At 37.1% G+C, this 14,811-nt stretch overlaps 1 protein-coding gene across 11 annotated transcripts in view; it reads left to right on the top strand.

The window, feature by feature from the left end:
- SH3KBP1 (SH3 domain containing kinase binding protein 1) overlaps positions 1–14,811 on the top strand; it is a 505,965-nt gene that overhangs the window by 347,383 nt on the left and 143,771 nt on the right. The gene's annotated exons all lie outside the window — the stretch shown is intronic.

Genomic DNA, 14,811 nt, shown 5'->3' with positions numbered 1-14,811 from the left:
TTTTCTTCTTCCCAATTCTTCCCTCTTAATTCTAGTGTTTTTCCTCAAATAATTATTTCCTATTGATCTTGGATATAGCCTGGTTTGTATGGGTTTATTTTCCTGTCATCTTTCCCATTAAGTTACAAACTACTGCAGGGCAAAATAGAAACATTACATTTTGGGTCTTTTTTATTCCTAGCACTTAGGACAGGACCTGCCACAGGGTAGATGCTTAATAAATGTTTATTGATTATTATTGATTGATGTCAAAAGTTCAGTGGCTGCATAAGGTGATTACTTGTCCATTGAGTAGATTCCCTTTGTTTTAGTGTCCATTTGCAAATTTGCAAAATCCAAGAGAATCATTCTGTTTCCAAGTGAGAAAAGCCAGGTTTACTGAGTATAACAACTCTCTTGCCGCAGTGGCAGAAGGTCTTTTCACTCTCCTGAATGCGGTTTTTGTAAACATCAGCATACATTTTCATTAAAAAATGTGAAAACAAAAGAATATTTTAAAAGGGACGGAAAAACTAAATATAATTTGTTGTTTAGATCAGTCATCCTGCCTGAGATATGAGTATTTCTTCTATTTGGGTTAGGACAGTAAGAATGAACTGTTATCGCTCAACAAATACTATAAATATACCCAAATCAAAAAAATAGGAAAATGTATTTTAAGAAGCCACCACCATTAAGCTAATCCTCACAATTGGATAGCATTGAACAAATGAAAAAAATGAATGAATGAAAAAATATTACTGCGTGTAGAGCCCTAATGTTAAAAACGGGGTGTTTAAACAAAAGAATAAGACAGGCCCTCCTCTCAAGAAATTTACTAATTTAATCTAAACTTAACCTAAAATTTATTATTTTCAAAACATCTCAGCTTCTTGGTTATAAAGAATAATATCTATATGCAATAAGAGGAAGTGATGAATAAGCTATGGTTATATCTTCTTTTTGAAAAACCACCTCATTTTTTATTTATGCCTTTTGTTTTTCTATCACATTCATTATAGGTATTTCTAAAGGCAGCTTTAAACATTCCTGTTAACAAGACTGTCTCATTTCATACAAGGGTAGTGGAAGTGGTATAAGCATTGGCTCTAGATCTCAGTGGCCTGGGTTCAAATCCCACCTTTGACCAATGCTTACTTCTTGCATAACCTTAAGCAAGTTGTTTAATCTCCCTGGACCTCAGTTTCCTCATCTGTAAAATGAAGAAAGTGGAACTAGATTCAGCTCTAGATCCAGAACTAAATTGGAATCCCATGATTTACTAAAAATTAGCAGGTCTAAAATGGAAATAATTACTTTAATCTTTCCATTCTTACTTCTTCCTCCCCCAACACCCCTTTCTCTATCACTTAGAGTTAAAAGATAACTCATCTGATTTTCTTCTCTTTAGCCCTCACATCTAATCATACACCAAATACTATTATACTGTTGCTTCTCCTTTTTTTTTGTCTCAACTTTATTCTTTGACTCCTTTCTATTCCTACTGATAACTCCTCATGTTCTCAAACCATGTGCTTAGATTTTGCTCTCTCTCTCTCCTCCCTTTCTCTCCCCCACCCAACTATTAAGCTATGTTTCCCTCTTTCTGTTACTTGTGCAGTTTAGTTTTTTAGGCTAAATGCAGATTTTGTTCTCTTCATCTGGCTAAATGTAACAGGGGAAATATGATATTTTACACAGACATTTGCCAATTTTTAAATATATTAGGAGGATAAAATTAAATAAAATAAAACAAAACAAAAAAACCCTAGATGCTTCACTTATATCTGATTCTATGTGACCCTATGGTTTTCTTGGTAAAGATATTAACTAGGTTGGCTTGCCATTTATAGATGAGGAAACTGAGGCAGAGTTAAGTGACTTGCCCAGGGTCATATGTCTATTAAGTGTCTGTGGTCAAATTTGTACTCAGATCTTCCTAACTCCAGGCCAAGAGTCCTATCTCCTCTAACATCTAGCTTCCTTGGGTACAGAACTTTACATTTTTCTGAATTTCATTTCACTTTGTTGTTTCAGATCAAATTAAATTACCTACTGAGATTATTTTGAATCTTGATTCTGATACTTATCTACCTTTTTAATAAGCTTACTTTTTTTAAAACTCATGCCATGCAAAGGTAGAGGAGTTGATTCAATGTTTGGGATTTGGATTTAAAAAAACAACTTGTTATATTAGAACTTTAGGCTGCATCCTAATTATGGCAGAAATTGTGATTGTGTTGGAGTTAAGTAAACTTAGTACATGGTGTTAACAGTAATTTTTTTTCTTACCTTCCGTCTTGGAGTCAATACTGCGTATTGGCTTTAAGGCAGAAGAGTGGTAAGGGCTAGGCAATGGGGGTCAAATGACTTTCCCAGGGTCACACAGCTAGGAAATGGCTGAGACCGGATTTGAACCTAGGACCTCCCGTCTCTAGGCCTGCTTCTCAATCCACTGAGCTACCCAGCTGCCCCTGTTAACAGTAAGTTAAAAGCAAACTTTGCTTTGGATTATTTCCCTCTGGTAATGGAAAGGTATTGCTAATGTTACAAAATATGCATGAGGTTTTTTTTTAAGCAATAAAGCTCTTATCATTTAACATAATGCCTTCCCATAAGAAGTGTTTAGTTAATGTTTAGTGAATGAATAAAGTTTGGAGAATAATCTTTGGGCTCATCTTCAAATCCATTTGGTTATCTTTTTTTAATGCCTTTTGTAAAATATAATCAGTGCAGGTTCTGGTGTCTCTGCCCATTTCAGAATTTTTTGTACATGTATGTGTTGAGGGAGAAGACTAGAATTCCTTTTCCCTAACTTTGACTGCTTTATATGATTTTATTTGCTGTGAGTCCTGTATTATCTTTTCATTTTGTCACCATCAAGATTTTTGCCTCAGCTTTACTTTTTCAAGTGGTGAAGGAACCAATAGCAATTGCAACTACTTTTTTTTTAATTCAGAATGATTATTTTCATGTAGTTTTCAAGAAAATGACTCAAACAACTTAAATTGATGCCTTAAAAAAAGTATGTAAAAAGCTCTAAGATATTTGTATCTTTCCTCAATGTGGTAACTAGGAGAGATTCTACTTTAGTATATTTATACAGAAGCTGCTTTGGATTCTGGAAATTTCCCTTCTGTGCAGAGCACACCTGTGTTCAGCTGTTATTTCAAGTTTACTCAGAAATACTTTTTATGCCTTCTGGGTTCTTGCCATCTACTTCCCAAGAATCTTGACTTAAACTCAGATTATATGAAACCCAGTAGCTATTTTTTGCACTGTCTGACTATCAAATTGAATAGCTTTATGGGGGAAAAAAAGGGGGGGGGAGTGACTAAATAAACCAGCAAATTTTCAATCTTGTTATTTCAACTTTTCATCATTATGGCCTTAGATAAGAAAGATTCTAAAATTGAATTTTCATACAATGTTTATTCTAACCTCATTGGTGTCCACAATAAACCCATGCTAGGCATCAGCTCCTCAGACTGATTTTTATGCTAAGGTCTTGGTGGATAATTTTTGGGGAGGAGATAAATTTGTGATTTCGTTGAATATACAGCTGAAAAAATTCACAAATTACAACAGGTTCTTGTAACAATTCATGTCCCATAAGCTTGCAGTGACAATACCTATTAACCCAATTTAGCAATCTTGACTACAATAAGATCACATCATGAAAGAAAATAGAAGAAACAAATGGGAAATAGCATTTCCTAGTTTGGCCTTTTCCCCCACTTTCAAGGATAATGGAGCCGGAGCCAGAACCAGAACAATTGATGTTATATGCTTCATAAAGAGTGTGGTACAAGGAAGTCCTGCATTTAACACATGGTAAATAGCCGCAACCTTGAGTCTCACACATACTGGAGTCCTTTTACTCTTTGTGCAGAATGCCATCAATCCCCGTAGGAATGATTTGGTTCTTTATCTTTTGTGCTTATGTGGCACTGTGCAGGTCAACTTCTGTGCTCCTTTGTGGTCCATTTTTTCCTTGATTCAGACATAGTCATTGAGCAAAAGCCACATGATATAAGTTAGTGGCAGGTTGAAAGTCCAAAGCTTTTTGGGTAAACATCTATATTCTAGGTAAATAGACATCTTAGCTTATTCTTTTACAAAAAGTGAAGCAGTTAAAAAAATTTTTTTTCAATATTGGTGGCATGTGCTTTAAATATAAAAAATGAGACAAAACACTCAAATACTGTATTTCACATCCAGGAAGAAAAGCAATAATGAAAAATATAAAAATTTTATATATTTCATAATTACAGAGGTAAAACATAGAGACTGTTGAAAAATAAGATTCATTTCCTCTTTAAATTGCCATGATTCGCAGTGTGACAAATGAAGTACATAAGGTTATGGAGGTATAGCAGCAAAACTACATTTAAGAGAAAAAATATTTACAGAAGGTACAAAATGTTATAAAATATAGGTCAATATAGGTCACTAATATAATTGTTGGGTTATATAAGGGCAATTTGTTCAAGTAGAAGGATCAAATACAGTGAAACAAAATAATACAGATCCAAAAATAAGGAAGTCTTATCACAATCAATAGTAAAATAAAATCAATACAATTACTCATTATGAATAGAAGGTACTCATTTTACATGGCTACAATGAATCCATGAGTCATTCTACACAATTTTAATTACTGTTGGTGTAGTTAATAGGACTTGGAAAGGTCCTGCATAAGCAGGTTCAATCAACCCAGTATGTTAGAAATTCTTTATGTAGATGTTATCACTAAGGTTTAAATCGTGAAGCGAGAAATCGATGGGGCCTGCCTGAACAGCAGTTTCAGAATTATGGAGTAATTTAGTTTGTAAATGTCTGATATATGTGGCAATGGTTGTAATCCCTCCTAACAGTGACGTATAGGCAGGGGGAAATGGTTGTGCCTGAATAAGTGGATGTCCAAATAGCATCTCACCTCTGGGTCTGCTTCTGAGATAAAATAGGGCGAGGTAGAATTTAGGGACATTTTTAAATGAGTCTCCATGCATAATTTTCCAATCATAGTTTTAAGTTCTTTATTCATTCTTTCAACTTGGCCAGAACTCTGGGGATGGTATGGTGTGTGAAATTTAGGAGTTATTTCCAAACATGAATAAATTTGTGATACGACCAAATCTGTAAAATGAGTTCCTCTATCTGAACCAGTTTGTGCTGGTAGGCTGAAACGAGGAATAATTTCTTTCAAAAGAATATTGGTAACAAAAGCCACCTGGTCAGCTGATTAACTATGACCAAATAAAATTTATATTGTCCAGATTTTGCCATAGAGATAAAATAAGTTTGTAAGAGTTCAAGTGGTGTGAAAGTAAGAGGATGTCCACCAAAGGCTTTTCCACAAAAAGAATGCATAGCTGTTGTACTTTGGAGGGAATTGTAGTTATTCCAGGTGCACAGAATCTACATTGTCTTCGGTGCTGAAATGACTATATTTATTGATGGAGTGACAAATTTTGTTATGGAAATTTCTAGGGAGCAAGGGTTTGCCTTCTGATGATACCCATACGCCATCAATTTGTCTAGCTTTAAATTTTTACTTTCATTTTCCCACTTCCTTTTCATTGTAGGAAATGGATAGATATAAATCATAAGTAATTCTTAAGGTCAAAATTAACTTGGGCCCTTCCAAGGATGCTAGTTTTGCTGTGGCATCTGCTTGTTCATTTCTCCTGGAGACAGGGTCAGGACCATGTGTGTGAGCAGAGCAGTGAACGACAATTATGGCTTCAGGGAGCTGGAGGGCAGAAAAAAGGTCAATAATAAGATCTGCATTGACAATATATTTTCCAGCTGATGTTAAGAATCCCCTCTGAAGGGGATGCCCATCAATTGGAGAATGGCTGAGCAAATTGTGGTATATGTTGGTGATGGAATACTATTGTGCTAAAAGGAATAATAAAGTGGAGAAGTTCCATGGAGACTGGAACAACCTCCAGGAAGTGATGCAGAGCGAGAGGAGCAGAACCAGGAGAACATTGTACACAGAGACTAATACACTGTGGTATAATCGAACGTAATGGACTTCTCCATTAGTGGCGGTGTAATGTTCCTGAACAATTTGCAGGGATCTAGGAGAAAAAAACACCATTCATAAGCAGAGGATAAACTGTGGGAGTAGAAACACCGAGGAAAAGCAACTGCCTGAATACAGTGGTTGAGGGGACATGACAGAGGAGAGACTCTAAATGAACACTCTAATGCAAATATTATCAACATAGCAATGGGTTCAAATCAAGAAAACATGTAATGCCCAGTGGATTTACGCGTCGGCTATGGGAGTGGGGGGAGAAAATGATCTATGTCTTTAATGAATAATGCTTGGAAATGATCAAATAAAATATTGAAAAAAAAAAAAAGAATCCCCTCTGAAGCCATAGCATGCTAACTGCTTGTCATGCCAAATGTGTAATGGGAGTCCATATAAATTGTGACTCTCTTATCCTTTGTAATGACACATGTGTGTTTTAAATCTGTGAGTTCTGCACCTTGTGCTCTTATATTTGAGGGTAAAAAAGCTGACCAGAGAGTGGCAAATTCAGTAACTACTGCAGCTCCTGTACAGCACATGTCATCCTTCATAAACAAAGAACCACCTATAAATAATATTAAATTTCAATTATCCAAAGGGGTGTCCAATAAATCATTAATAGGTTTATCAGCAATGGACAGTAAAGATGTACAATCATGTAAAGGTTCTCCAGAAGTTGGCAAATCGAGGAGCAAGGTTGCAGGATTAAGAATTCCACAGTGTTTTAAGGTGAGGGTTATTTCGTATCTCATGATTCTTTGATCGGTAAATGCCAGTGTTCTATGTCTTAATAATAATGCCTCAATCTTGTGCAGACACATTATGGTCAGAGGGCATCCTAGTACCAGATCAGCAAATTTTGTTACTAATAAAGCTGTGGCAGCTACTCCCCTAAGGTGTTCCTGAAGCAACTGGATCCAACTGGGCAGAATAGTAGGCTACTGGGGCATTGAGTAAGTACAAAAAGTTGAATTAAAACACCTAAAGCTATCCCTATCTATTCATGGACATATAAAGTAAATGGCTTGTTGTAATCTGGGATGCCTAGAGCAAGGGCTGTTAGGATAGCCTGTTTTAGATTTGAAAGAGCTGAAAGATGTTCCTTTTCCAGTTTAAGTTTGTTCAGGGACAGAATTGTTTGTGAGTGATACATGGGGTAAGCCCCATGTATCACTCACAAACAATTAAAAGGGGATATACACTGCCGACAAAATCCCATTGCTCCAAGAATCACCCTCAAATGCTTTTTAGTGGTAGGAGCACTTAATTTCTGGAGACTTTCAATATGTTGAGGAAAAATAAAATGGAATCCAGCAGTTAATATAAAACCTAATATTGTACTTTGGGCAGACACCACTTAACTTTGTCTTTGGAGACCTTGTGGCCTCTCTTATGTAGTTCCAAAAGTAGTTTGCTGTCCTCTTGGCATGCTTCAGCATTAGGTGATGCCAAGATTTAATTGTCCATATATTGTATTAAATGGCTGTATTTAAATTTAATGAAATCAGAATCGGCAGTTAAGAATTTTGTAAACAATGTAGGGCTGTCCATGAAACCTTGGGGTAAACAGATCCAGGGCTACTGAGAAACCTTCCATGTGAAAGCAAAGCTATGCCTGGAATTTTCATGTATGGGTATAGAAAAAAGGTGGAACACAAGTCTGCTAAAGTAAAGTATGTAGCTATGCTAGGAATAGAAGAAATAATAGTATTTATGTTGGAAACTACAGTGTCTCTTTAGAATGTGATTATTAACCACTCTCAAGTCCTGGACAAATTGATAGAGATACTTGCTATATAACTCAATTTTGGTTTCTTAACAGGGAGGATGGGAGTGTTGTATTCAGATTTACAAATAATTATAATGCCTTGGTCAATTAGTAAATGTATTGCTGGTTTAACGCCCTCAATTGTGTCCTTCAAGAGAGGGTACTGAAGAATCCATGGAGGTGGGCTAGATTTTGTTTTAATTTGGACAAGGATGGCCAATTTAAGTAAACCAACACCAGAAGATGATGTGGCCCAGAGAGTCTCAGGTATATCATTTGGGATTTGAAAAGTCAGAGGTTACTGTGTGTCCTGAGTATCTGAAAGAAGGACCAGGAGCAAAGTTAAGATTTCTTCCAGCAACTCTAATGAGATAAGACCCATTAGGAGGGAAATTTATTGTGGCTCTCAGGTTACATAGTAAATCCCTCCCTAGGAGATTTATAGGGGAGCCAGGCATCAAGAGAAAAGAATGCTTCACTGACAAGGGTCCCATAGACTCTATCCTAGGGGAAAGCTTTGGAATGTTTAAGGGTGTAGCTGATACCCCCACTTCATTTATTGAGTCAATCAAATTGCAATCTGATTCAGGTGTGATCCTCAATATAGACCTGGTGTGTCCTGTGTCCGGAAGACAGTTATAATAAGTGTTACCAACCTTTAAAGTCATGTGAGGTTTATCACTATGGGGGGTGGGAGGGAAGTCAGTGAATGAGAATAACAGGTTGTAAGATATCAGGGTCTGGAAAATCAAAAATTATATCCTTTGATTCCTGTGTACCAACCCCCACTCGCACACCTTCCTTGGGCTCCCCCTGAGTGGCATTAGTATCCTAATTAGTTCTGGGACAAGCTCCACTTAAAATATCGTGTTGAGTTTCTGGGTAAGCACAGCGGCAGTCTAGACACGGGGCTCCTCCTCTCCTCAGCACACACCAATATAGACTACCTCAAAAAACCAAAAAAAAAAATTCATAAGAATGAAGGGACTCTACAGTAGGGCGCAGCATTGAAGGTACATAGAATTTGGGCATTTCTACACTATAAGGGAGTGAAAACGCTCCCACAAAAATGTGAGCTGGTCTACCCTTCCCCACCCCACCTATGGAGCCAGAGTCAGAGCTAGCACACGCCAGACTCAGCGAGTGAGCAAGGGTCACCTCTAGAGTGAGTAAAGGGCACCCCTAGATCCTTGGAAGCTGACTAAGACCACTAAAGCCCTACCCCTGAGAGCAGCTACACCTGATACCCTGGCGGGCTGGGGAGCGCAGACCTTTGGTGCTCTCATGAAGCAGGCTCAGTGAAGCGCAGCGAACAGCAGAAGCTGAACCAGAATCCCCGGCAGGCTGGGGAGTGCAGACCGTGGGTTTTCTTTGGAAGGCGGTGCAGAGAACAGCAGAAGCTGCGGAGATTCAAGAGCTTGCCTCAGGCAAAATCCTTGCTCCTTAACTCCATACACAGAGTGCCTGCCCATCTCACTCAAATTTCTGACTAAAAAGGGAAGGAAAAACCTCCACAGTGATGGCAAATTTTGCCCAGGAGCTACAACCTCCATCCACCAAAAAAAAAGAAGAAGAAGAAGAAGAAGAAGAAGAAGGCATTGACCCTGGAAAAATTTTAGGGAAGAAAAACCCAGGCTACATAGGAAATAGAGGAGGAAATTCAAACAAAACCAAAACCTTCCAAAAAAATGGAAATTGTCCACAAGCTCTTGAAGAATTTAAATTGGAACTCATCAAAAATATGGAAGCCTTCTCACAAGAAAAGTGGGAAATACTTCAAAGAGAAAATAACAGTCTAAAGGACAAGAACTCCCAAGCTAAGAAAAGCAGGATAGACCAAACTGAAAAGGAAATTCAAAAGACTACATCAGAAAAACAAAAGATTAAAGCAGAAAACCCAAAGATTATAAATAAGTACCAGAATTGGGCAACTGGAAACCAATTGTCTTGCAAAACAGTAATAATTAATAAAGCAAAGTCAAAAGACTGACAAAATAGAAGAAAACATAAAATATCTCACTGTAAAGGTGACAGATCAGGGTGAGACAATTTGAGGATCATTGGTCTACCTGAAAAGCCAGAAATAAACAGAAATCTTGACATACTACAAGAAATCTTCCAAGAAAACTGCCATGATGTTCTTCAAAAAGGGGGCAAAATAGACAGTGAAAGAGTTCATAGAACACCTTCTACACTAAATCCTCAGGAATGTAATTGCCAAATTCAAGATCTTTCAAGCAAAGGAGAAAATTCTACAAGAATCCAAAAAGAGAAAATTCAGATACCAAGGAGCACCAATCAGGATCACACAAGACCTGGCAGTTTCCATACTAAAGGACCACAAGGCCTGAAACAATATTGAGAAAGGCAAGAGAATTGGATCTTCAACCTAGAATCACCTATCCATCAAAACTGACTTTATACTTCCAGGGAAAAGTATGGGCATTCAACAAAATAGAAGATTTCCAAGTATTTGTAAAGAAAAGACCAGAACTAAGTGGAAAGTTTGATATCCAAACACAAAGATCAAGAGAAGCATGAAAAGGTAAATAAGAAAGAGAGGGGAAAAGTGGGAAAATTTTTAAATTTAATTCAAACTCTTCTTTAAGGGGTACAATTAGATGAAATTATATATATTAATATATGAGGGAAATGTTATTTGTAACTCAAAAATTGTGTTCATTATTATTATAGTGATTGGAAAAATCATTCACAGGAAGAGATTGGGGCATTAAGGGCTATAAGATGATATGCAAAAAAAAAGAAAAAGGGAGGGGGGAAATTGAAGATAATAGTATAATCTTTATCACACAAAGATACACATGGGAAGGGGAGGAGAAGAATACTCTTATAAGAAGGAGAGGAAGAGAGTGCTAATATGTGATACTTAAGCCTTACTCTCAGTGAAATCAATTCTGAGAGGGAAGAGCATCCAGATCCACTGGGGTCTTGAATTCTATCTTATCCTACAGGTTAAGCAAGAAAGGAAAGCTAGGGGGGAGGGTAGGGTGAAGGAATACCAAAAGGGAGGGAAGGAGAAGGGGAGGGAACTTAACAGACCCCCCCAAAAACAAGAAGGGAATAAAAAGGGAAGGGCCAGAAAGAGAAGCATACTAAGGGAGGGGATTAGGAGGACTGATTAAAAGTAAACCACTGGTTTAAAAGGATATAGCAAAAGAAGGAAGGACAACACTAGGAGAGGATATCAAAATGCTGGGGAATACACAAGTTACAATCATAACATTGTACGTGAATGGGATGAACTCACCCATAAAACAAAAACAAATAGGAGAGTGGATTAAAATCCAAAATCCTACCATATGTTGTCTATAAGAAACACACCTGAGGCAGGTATATACTCACAAGGTTAGAATTAAAGGTTGGGGAAAAATCTATTGGGCCTCAACTGATAGAAAGAAGGCAGGAGTTGCAATCATGATATCTGACAAAGCCAAAGTAAAAATACACCTGATTACAAGGGATAGGGAAGGTAACTACATCCTGATTTGAACAATTGGAAAAACATTAACTGCTAATAGGTAGGATGAGGTAACATAATAAAAATTACAATCCTACCCAAACTTATTTACTTATTTAGTGCCCTACCCATCGAATTACCAAAACACTTTTTTACTGAATTAGAAAAAATCATAACAAAGTTCATTTGGAAAAACAAAAAATCAAAGATATCAAGGGAAATCATGAAGGTGGCCTTGCAGTACCAGATCTCAAACTATAGTATAAAGCAGTGTTCATCAAAACAATTTGGTACTGGCTAAGAGACAGAAAGGAGGATCAGTGGAATAAGCTTGGGGTAAGTGACCTCAGCAAGACATTCTATGACAAGCCCAAAGATCCCAGCTTTTGGAACAGAAATCCACTATTCGATAAAAACTGCTGGGAAAATTGGAAGACAGTGTAGAAGAGATTAGGATTGCATCAACATCTCACACCCTACACCAAGATAAACTCAGAATGGGTGAATGACCTGAACATAAAGAAGGAAACTATAAGTAAATTAGGTGAACACAGAATAGTATACATGTCAGACCTTTGGGAAGGGAAAGATTTTAAATCCAAGCAAGACTTAGAATCACAAAATGTTAAATAAATAATTTTATTACATCAAATTAAAAAGGTTTTCTACAAACAAAACCAATGCATCCAAAATTAGAAGGGAAGCAACAAATTGGGAAACAATCTTCATAACAAAAACCTCTGACGAAGGTCCAATTACTCAAATTTGCTAAATAAGTAGTACAAAAATCAAGCAATCCTGCAATTGATAAAAGGGCAAATCAATTTTCAGTCAAAGAAATCAAAACTATTAATAAGCACATGAAAAAGTGTTCTAAATCTCCAATCATCAGAGAGATTTAAATCAAAACAACTCTGAGGTATCACTTCACACCTAGCAGATTGGCTAACATAACAGCAATGGAAAGTGATGAATGCTGGAGGGGGTGTGGCAAAGTTGGGACATTAGTTTATTACTGGTGGAGTTGTGAATTGATCCAACCATTCTGGAGGGCAATTTGGAACTATGCCCAAAGCATACTAAAAGACTGTCTGCCCTTTGATCCAGGCATAGCACTGCTGGGTCTGTACCCCAAAGAGATAATGAGGAAAAAGACTGTACAAGAATATTCATAGTTGCACTCTTTGTGGTGGCAAAAAATTGGAAAATGAGGGACTGTCCTTCAATTACGGAATAGCTGAACAAATTATGGTATATATTGGTGATGGAATACTATTGTGCTCAAAAGAATAATAAAGTGGAGGAATTCCATGGGAACTGGAACAACCTCCAGGAAGTGATACAGAAAAAAAGGAATGAAACCAGGAGAACATTGTACACAGAGACTGATATACTGTGGTACAATTGAATGTAATGGACTTCTCCATTAGTGGCAATGCAGTATTCCTGAACAACCCAAAGGGATCTATGAGAAAGAACACAGTCCACATTCAGAGGAAAAACTATGGGAGTTGAAACATAGAAGAAAAATAACTGTTTGATTACATGGGTTATGGGGATATGACTGGGGATGTAAACTCTAAATGAACATCCTAATGCAAATACCAACAACAATGAAATAGGTTCTGATCAAGGATACATGTAATACCCAGTGGAATTGTGCATCAGCTAAGGGAGAGTTGGGGGAGGGGAGGGAGGAATAGAGTATGATTTTTGTATCCAAGGAATAATGTTTGAAATTGACCAAATAAAAAATTTTTTTTAATTTTTTAAAAAGTGCCAGGTATAAATAAAAGGCCCTATCCGGGGGGTAATAAAATATACTGTTCAGGGATCATTTGGTTTGAGTTATCTCTTATTTCATTTAAATTTCTAGAAAAGCTATCAGTTCTAAAATTGCAATTTCTAAATTTATGATTATCATTTCTACATCCATTATTCTGTTATTTATTGTTTCTAATACTTGGAAGACATTTCTAAAATTCATCATCATGTGGCCCTTCTTTCCATAGATGTGGCAGGTAAGGGATTGGTAATTAGGTTCTTGGAGATGGATAAGTGCCATTGCATTGGTTGAGTATCATGCCCTTTTTCTTGTTTGCCAATTCTTTCAGTTAAAGATTTTAATTCTTTCTGGATCTTTTCTAGTAGATCATTAGTTGTTGGCTTTTTTTTATTGCCTTTAAAGACATAAGTAGCAGTTTGCCTCAACTCATCTATATCCATTTCAGGCCATTTTGGGCAATGTGTTTTAAAGTAATCTTGGAATACTCTGGAACAGTTGTTTACAAAATGTTTTATATGTCTAATATCTCTTTCTGAGGAAATATCAAGGTCTAGGTACCTACCTTCCAGTTCAATGAGTTTATCCATAAATTGGAAGGGTGTCTCATCAGATTGTTTCAAGCATTAACATTTAGTCCAACATTCAGGTCTTTCTGAGCACTCCTTCATTGGTTTTAGAATGGCACCCCTAGTATGTTGTAGTTGCATATGTTCATGGTGATCGTTACAGTCCCAATGAGGATCTACAGGTGGCCAGTGTGGTGCATTGCGCCCTCGGGCCTTATTGACATGAGAGATGATCTTATCCCTCTCATGTGCTATCAAAAACGTATGGAGCAATTGTTCAACATCCTTATAAGGAGGATCAAAATGAAAGAATATATTAGCCATCTTTTTTGTGACAAGGATATGTTCATCTTCGTATCTGGGAACGTCTTGTTTAAATTTCTTAATATCCTGCGGTGTGAAAGGTCTATGTTGTCTTAATGTTAAAACATCCCCATTGGGTGCTAATGTGGGTACTTCCCTGAAGGGAAAAATGAATTCATAGGAAATTCATAGGAATCAGTCAGTGGTTGTGGTTTTCTAGGAGGTGTCTGTGTGGATACTGAGGTAGTACAATTAGGAACCTGTATGGTAGGAGGAAGAGTGTTTCCCGGGGCTGGGATTGGTCGTGGGGTGGAAGAAGGGACAGGACAGGAAGCAACATCAGGAGAAGGAGCAGGCGAGGGAGTTTAGCCAGGAGATGCTCAATATGAAGAGGATATCTCCCATCCAAGACATATGAGAAAACTCCATCTATATTTCAGGAGAAATGGGATTTTCCTCTCTGAGTAGTTTGGGAACAGGTTCACAAAAATTTGAATAGGATCGTCCTTTTCTATTGGATCATGTGAAGAGAGTTTGAAATTTTCCAGTTGCTACTTGTATTTTTGCTTCCAATTTCCGATTTTCAGCCTTTTACATCTTAATAAGTAGGAAAACTATCCACATAATTGACCACATCAACAAGCAAATCAACAAGAACCACATGATTATCTCAATAGACGCAGAAAAAGCCTTTGATAAAATACAACACCCATTCCTACTAAAAACACTAGAAAGCATAGGAATAGAAGGGTCATTCCTAAAAATAATAAACAGTATATATCTAAAACCATCAGCTAATATCATCTGCAATGGGGATAAACTAGACGCATTCCCAATAAGATCAGGAGTGAAACAAGGATGCCCATTATCACCTCTATTATT

This window comes from Monodelphis domestica, chromosome 4 (genome assembly GCF_027887165.1).
Source record: "Monodelphis domestica isolate mMonDom1 chromosome 4, mMonDom1.pri, whole genome shotgun sequence".
NCBI lineage: Eukaryota > Metazoa > Chordata > Mammalia > Didelphimorphia > Didelphidae > Monodelphis > Monodelphis domestica.
Note: the sequence above shows the minus strand (reverse complement) of the source record. Positions and strands in the feature narration are given on the sequence as shown.